Raw genomic sequence first — 6,375 nt, 5'->3', positions numbered from 1 at the left:
GTGGGGGGGGGATTGAAATTTTTCAAAAAATTTTTTTTCAGAATCGGAATCTCCATAGCCTAAAACGTGGGATTCCGTAAAAAAATTAATAAATAAGTGGGGGGAAAGGTTCAGATTACATATAGTCCATCTCTACCAAAATAATAATAAAAATATGGATACAATGGTAGTATTTATTTTTTATTTATTTTTCACCATGGCTTACGTTGGATTTGAAACCTAGTAGTCTTTAGTTACCAAACCTGCCTGACTATTCTAAAGGGAAAACTAAAAATTAGATTTTTTTTTTTTGGTCTAGTCCATATTATTTATTTAAACTTGCTCTCAAAATTATAATTTCTTTTGACTAGTGACTTTGTTGATGTCTGTGTGCCTTTTTTTTCCCTGAAGAAGGGGTTATCACTAATTTGTGCTCTATTGTGCATTAAATACGGTGATATACACACGAAATGGCAATAGGTGTTCTGTGTTTGTGTTCCACCTATACTTGTAATCCACTTGTTATCGTTTGACTTTACTGATGTTACCTGCGGAATGGTGAAATATGGATTTTGCTTTGCCACACTTTGGATGTTCTGTTGTTGTTTTGTCCCGTGCGCTTCGCTATTCCTGTTTATGAAATTGGATTTTACCTACTAAATTTGCTGTCATGAGGCAGGTAGTTGATCTTTCGTACTATTTATCTTGAACTTTTTTTTATTGGCTTTTGGCCTCAGCGAATGAACTGTTACGTCTCCCTATGTATTATTATTTTTTTTCTCTATATTTTTTCTATATATATATATATTTTTATTCTACTGTAATTGTACCGGTCTCTAATATTTTTAATCAACTTTTAATCGCAGTTTATTTATTTATTTATATTATTCTATTGTATTTTTAATCGATTTTTTAAATTCTTATGTATAAAAATTTTGACTTCTCTTTATTAATTTGGTTTTGTGGTCTATGTTGTACTTATATGTGGTCATTGGTGGGCTACGGCTTTTTGAGTCGATGACCTAACGGTTTTATTCTGCAATTAACTTTGTACCTATGTCTCAACTAGTTTGAGCACTTCTTTTACAGCCTTGTATAAATTCTTGGTTTTCTAATACAAAACTGTTAATATTGAATAATTATATATATATATATATATATATATATATATATATATATATATAAGTCAGTAAATAGTGGGGTTGTGTTAACCGCACGTGGAGAAATAATAGGAAAATGAAAAATAATAAGGCAGAATGCTAAACTGGAAGCATATTTTAATAAAGATTTCTCTAACCGGCTGTCATTGCGAAATAAGGTCACTTCCTGTTGAAAAAAAGAGTTCATAACTCCAACTAAAAACATTTGTCTCCCCTTACACACACTTCCTGTTTTGACACCACACTTCCTCCTTAACACAAACTTTTAACCCTTATTTTAAACCTAACACAACTCTCAATTCTCATGCATCCTTATTTTTCCAACCATTATATAGATGAATTACCATTGAACTTCAAAAGCTCAAAGACAATATAATGTATTGGTATAGTTATTTTTTTATATTATTTTTTTTTTTATATATTATTTTCTTCATTTTGTACTTCTTTGTAAAAAACATTTTCATTCTCCCTCTTCTTGAAAATTTGCTTTGCAATGACAGCCGGTTAGAGAAATCTTAATTAAAATATGCTTCCAGTTTAGCATTCTGCCTTATTATTATTTTTCATTTTCCTCTTATATATATATATATATATATATATATATATACCGGAGTAAGCACATGAAATGTGCAACAAGGTGGAAAAAAGAGTACTCAAATACCAGAGGTAGAGTAATATGCTTTATTTAAAAGCAGCAGAAATATAACAAAAGACTGTTACTCTGAGTTTCACGTTCCCATTCATCGGACAGTTTTCCGATGAACAGGAACGTGAAACTCAGAGTAACAGTCTTTTGTTATATTTCTGCTGCTTTTAAATAAAGTATATATATATATATATATATATATATATATATATATATATATATATATGTCTATCACATTTGACAAAATGTTATTGTATAAAGAGAATTCTTTCCTTTGTTATCAGAATACATTGAAATTGCCTACATTTAATTCCTATTTACTCAGTTGTAATATCTGTCTTGGCTATTGGCTAGTCCCTAGACAAATAGGACATCAGACAAGGTTGACAAGAAGTAGTTAACCTCACTTTGTAAAAATGATGTCTGTAGAATATGAAAGAAAATGATGGCAAATTATTGTTCCAATGAAGAGGTAAATGAAAAACACATATTCACTTCAGTAAAAGTCCAGGACATTTTAAAAAGAAGTCTATTTTATTGGTTAGTAACCCAAGAAATGATGTCTGTAAATTTAGTTGATTCAGTTAACCAAATTTATTTCAAACAATGTAACTAAGTTAGTGTAAATGTTTAATATACAATCATAATCACTTTAAACTTACTAAAATAACATTTGAAGTGGTTTATGCGATTGAAAATTTGATTTTGAAGTGTTCGTCGTGTCATAGGGAAGATCTGATCTAAGACTTTTGCTATTAGAAATAGAAAACTTTTCAAATAAAATAAAGTGGATGTATATAGAAAAATAAACATTATTTTCCATCTTACTGTTAGTTTCGTTTCATTTTGCAAAATAGAAATTTATTTTATGGTTTATTATTGGGGAAACCAAAATCTTTCAAGCGCTTGGGGACTCTATGGATCATAACATGGCCCTGACAATACATGATATTGACATGGACAGAAAAAAGGGGATCAGCCTTTCCTAGCAATACGATGATCATTGAAGTACTGAAAAAACCTTATCTACTCTTAACTCACAGGCAGCACTATGATGATTTGTTCAGCTTTATCAACAGCAGTCACATCAGTGAATAAGCTTGAGATCCATCAGCAGCAGCCAATCATAAGGATTCCTTTATTCAGCTGGTAATTTATTTTATCTCCAAAATATCTGGTTATGTAAGATAGCTTTTATCTTTTACTTGCTTCAATCATTAGACTACTGCCATGCTGGGGCACCACATTGAAGGATTTTTAGTTGAACAAATCAACCCCAGTTTTTAAGCCGTGTAGGGTCCAAACACAGATACAAAGACACACACAAACATGAATACATGTGTGTGTGTGTGTGTGTGTGTGTGTGTGTGTGTGTATGTATATATATATATATATATATATATATATATATATATACACACACACACACACACACACACACACACACACACACACACACACACACACACACACATGTATATATTATTATTATTATTGTAATTATCATTATTATTAAAAATAACATGGTGGCGAGCTGGCACAATCATTAGGATGCTGTGCAAAACACTTAGCTGCATCTTGCCTGTTTTTATGTTCTGAGTTGATGATATATATGGATTTACAAATACAATATCCCTACATTCACTCTCTATTTCCTATCTTATCTAAACTAACTATTGCTGTAACCACATCACCCCTAACATCTGGCCACTTAACTCCCCAGACTGTAACCCCCTTGAATATTATGTGAGGGGTGCAGTTGAGCTAGAGACCAACAAAACTTCTTGTAACACCAAAGATGAACTGAAGGCAAAGACTATGGTGGCATTCATGAATTTAAACAAGGAGACTGTCCAGAAGAGTTACAGGAGATTCTGAAGTCATCTGGAGGCATTAGCTGAAGCCAATGGTGATTTTATTGACTAAATTTACTCCTTAGTATTTTAATATATTTTTATGTAATTTTAGTAAATATATCTGTTAGAATGAGATGTCGGTGTTATTTTCATTTTTGCGTAATTTAGATGACAGTTTATTCACCACACTCTGTATGTATATATATATATATATATATATATATATATATATATATATATATATATATATATATATATATATATATATATATATACACACGTGTGTGTGTGTGTGTGCGTGCACACGCATGTGTGTTTGGATGTACATGTGTGTGTGCATGTGTGTATACACACATATCAGTTTCCATACAGTTTCAGTCTATCAAATTCACTCACAAGGGCATTAGTCAGTCCAGAGCTTATAGGGCTTCTGTAGAAGACACTTACCCAAAGTTCAACTCAATGGGGCTGACCCCTCAAACAACATGGTTGCAAAGTGGGTCTCTTAACCAACACATAACTTTCTCTTGTTTAGTTTAGCTTAGTTTAGTTTTTCTTCTTAAAGAATAATAATAATTTATTTGTAATCATTCGGTCAAAAGCAATGACAAAAGCTGCCTTTCTACAAGTTTTTATCCCTCGTTTTATTATCTTTTGTATAAGTTACATAGCATTTTATGTTATTTCCTTTTGTTATTTCATTAGTTTTTACTTCCCTGTTATTGTCCTTCAAAAGCTGTCAGTGGTATTGATGTGACAGTCATTAAGAAAATATATTTCCAGTGCAGAGAGCAACAGCCTGCTTTACAACTTCCCTAACATTTTGAATAAGTGCGTAACAATTGCATTTCTACTGTTTAAAATGCATTAGCCAAGTTACTGGTATGATTGTGTGTTGTTTGCATTGTGACTACAAAAAGAAAAAAAAGAAAGAAAGAATTATAAGTAAATAACGAAAAAAAAAAACAAAGAAACAAAACATGATAGGCACAACTACAAAAAGAGAAAGAAAAAAAAGAATGCAATAATAGATAAATTCTATTAACGAAAACCTTAATCAATATTAGGGTTGAGCTGGAGATAAAATAATAATAATAATAATACAAAGAAGAAGAAGAGAGTGGGAGAAGTAGGGGAATAATGAAAATAGCAATGATGATGATGACTTACAACAATGATGATGAAGAAAAAGATGATGACAATGTCAAAGATGATGACGATGATGATGATGATTAAAATCGATAAAAGATCTTCTGATGAACCCATAAAAGACCCTCCCAAAGATAGAAGCTACCAATAAAATAACAACAACATTAAAAAAAATAGGGAAAATGCAAACCTTGCTATCATAAAACATGAAAACGGATACGAACATCAATATCACCAAGTTAACCCAACTAATACTTATAGTAGCCACAGTAATTACAAGAGAATGTGTACTCTTTCCACAAATATAGAAAGAGACTAGAAATTAAATGTAATGATCTCTCAATCCCGAATGAAAAGACATTTGTGAAAAAAAAAATGGACTGACAAATAATACAGATACAAATTTTTTTTTTTAAATGAAAGTCATACTCAAAAATCAAAGAATGGCTTTAACAAGAGATCCTTAATAAAATGACAAAAAAAACAAAAATTTTAACTTCATGGAAAGTGTCAGCAAATTTAAGAATAAAACAAAATGTTTGAATCCAGTTAAAACAATGTTTGCAGTGTGATTGCAAAGCAAGGCTTTAGTAGAAGATACTTGCTGTACATTGGGATTGAAATAGATTTCTTGGCTGCAAAGCAAAATTCTTGACCAAATGGTCATGTCTGCATCTAACATATTTTCAATGCTCCTTTGCAGGGTGTCCCAAAAGTCATTGATGGGTTTCAATTCTTAATAACTTCCTTAACTTTACAAATAAATGCAAGAAATTTTTATACGATATAAAGGATATAATGGAAATTAATATTCATGAGTCAAATTTTGCAACACCGCTACGTCGCATATGAAAAATGACATCGCTTAAATGGCAGCCATTTTCAGATTTGCATGCCTGTGTGCTTTCTAAAACTTGCCCATAACACCCTCAAGAGTTTCAGACCCTACTTCTCTGATTTCTCATTTGATGTTCTCTTTCAGTTGCACCAGGATCTCCGATTTGTTGATGTAAATCCTCTCTTTCTGGAGCCTGGGACAGCCTCCTAACTTGCCAGTCATCAGTCAAAACCATCCAACCCATGCTTCCATGGAAAGCGGATGTTAAGCAAAGATGATGTTGATGATGAAATTACTGCTCTAATTATTTAGCCTGCTCCATGTCAGACTGTTTAACCCATGCCAGCATCAAAAACGGATGTTAAATGATGATGATATACATATACATATTTGTAGGTTATGAGTGATAGTGGTGTCAATTAGACCTAGAGGTTTCAAGTAATGCTGAGTAAGTGCTATGGATAGACCATAGTTAAGCTCCAGGTTCGGTGATTATATGAATAAGGGGTCCAATGTAGGTCATATATCAGTGTGTGTATATAAAGATTTACTTTTCGTAATGAGATAAAAGAAACCAAGGCTGTGTACATTATAGAACATTTATAAATAGAGGGTCTTACAGCTGTTTCCAGGGTATTTATTATATCACTTCATCAGAGACGGTGTGAGAGGATGGTTAAGCAATACTTAGTTTAGATAAGATAGGAAATAGAGAGTGAATGTAGGGATATTGTATTTGTAAATCCA

The sequence above is a fragment of the Octopus bimaculoides genome, chromosome 16 (assembly GCF_046866305.1).
Source record: "Octopus bimaculoides isolate indiv1 chromosome 16, ASM4686630v1, whole genome shotgun sequence".
In the NCBI taxonomy this organism is placed as follows: Eukaryota; Metazoa; Mollusca; class Cephalopoda; order Octopoda; family Octopodidae; genus Octopus; species Octopus bimaculoides.
The sequence above is the reverse complement of the archived record's forward strand: the minus strand, read 5'-3'. Positions refer to the sequence as shown.